Below are 1,951 nucleotides of genomic sequence, written 5' to 3'. Positions count from 1 at the left end.
TAAGGCAAAAAACGAGAACAGAACGGAGTCAGAGAAAGAGAGATTCTATTGGAGAGTAGTGAACATGAAACTAAGGAAGTTCGACATACAAAAGAAAAACATAAGGGAAACAGAGAACACAATGGAAGTGGCAGAAAACTAAGAGTGTCTTACACAAATATAGATGGATTAATAACAGGATTGAATGAGCTGAATGATTATTTGAAAGAAAAAGAACCGGACATAATGGGAATTGTAGAAACAAAATTAAAAGGCCCACTACCACCCAACAGTGTAGGACATGATGCATACAATTATTGGATTAGAAACAGAGAGAAAAAGCAAGGGGATGGAGTTATGTTCCTGACTAAGAAGGATATAAACGTGAAAGGTGTCATATATGGAAAGAATACAGTAGAGATGATTATGATAGAAGTGGAAGACAGAGATAAGAAGAGCAGAAAATTTGTGATCAATTATGTGCCTCCGAAAACAGCCTCATGGGAGGAGAGTGAATATAAAAGTATGTTAGAGGACACAAAGATAGCATTAACTAAAATAATGGAAGACGGAGGAAGAATAGTTATGATGGGCGACTTTAATTGCAAAGAAATCTGCTGGGAAGAAATGACAGTAAAGAGTGGTGATGACTCATGGGTAAATGCTCTACTTGAGATGATTACTGACCATTCAATGACACAATGGATACAAGAGAACACTAGGTATAGAAATGAAGAAGAACCATCGAGGCTAGACTTAATAATTACATCTGAACCTAGAATAGTGGACAAGATTGAATATAAAACACCAATAGGTAAAAGTGACCACATATTGATTGAACTGGAACTTAATGAAGAAAAATATATGAAAAGAAATGAACAATATAGAAAAGGAAGAATGATGTATGAAAAAACAAACTTTGATAAAATAAGAGAATTCTTCCAACAAGAAAACTGGGAAGAAATATACAAAGAAGAAACATCAGTGGAAGAGAAATGGAATATTTTGACAAAAATTTACAAAAAAGGAGTGGAAAAGTATGTCCCAAGACAAAAACAAGAAAAAGAATATGTAAAATGCTGGTACAACAAAAGTTGTAGGGAGTTAAAAGACAAAAGAGACAAAGCCTGGACCAGATGGAAAAAAGACAGAAGACCTGAAAAATGGAAAATATATACTGGCTATAGAAATGAATATGTACAAAAGTGCAGAGAGGAAAAAAGAAAATATGAAAAAGATGTTATAGAAAAGTGTAAAGATCAACCAAAACTATTCTACAGATTTGTAAACAATAAACTGAAAAACAAACAAGACTTGGAGAAATTAAGACAAGGAGGAGTTGAATACACTGAGGAAATGGAAATGGCAGAAATTATGAACAAACATTTTAAATCAGTGTTTACAAGGGAAAATATACAACCTGAAGAGATTGAGTGGAAAGAAAAAGTCCCCCCTATGGAAGAAATAGAAGTAACAAAGAATGAAATATTGACACACTTGAGTAATTTTGATGTCAGAAAATCGCATGGGCCAGATGAAATAGCAAACTGGATTCTGAAAGAATGCAGGAATGAACTGGCAGACAAAATACATAGCATAATAAGCAGTTCCTTAAAAGAAGGAAAAGTTCCAGAAGATTGGAAAAAAGCAAATATAGTACCTAGATATAAAGGAGGAAATAAAGAAGAACCTACCAACTATAGACCAGTCTCTCTAACAAGTTCAATAGCAAAAATTTGTGAAAGAATTATCAAAAGTAGATGGGTAAAATACTTGGAAAAAAACAACGTACTAAATCCAAGGCAATTTGGATTCAGACAAGGACGATCATGCGTCACCAATTTAATATGTTTCTATTCAAGGCTAATAGATATAATACAAGAAAGAGATGGATGGGCTGATTGTGCATTTCTAGACCTAAAAAAAGCTTTTGACAAAGTACCACATAAGAAGTTGCTTAAGAAATTAGAAT

The sequence above is a fragment of the Oratosquilla oratoria genome, chromosome 17 (assembly GCF_046742065.1).
Source record: "Oratosquilla oratoria isolate Oo_2021 chromosome 17, ASM4674206v1, whole genome shotgun sequence".
NCBI lineage: Eukaryota > Metazoa > Arthropoda > Malacostraca > Stomatopoda > Squillidae > Oratosquilla > Oratosquilla oratoria.
This window is presented reverse-complemented; position numbering follows the sequence as displayed.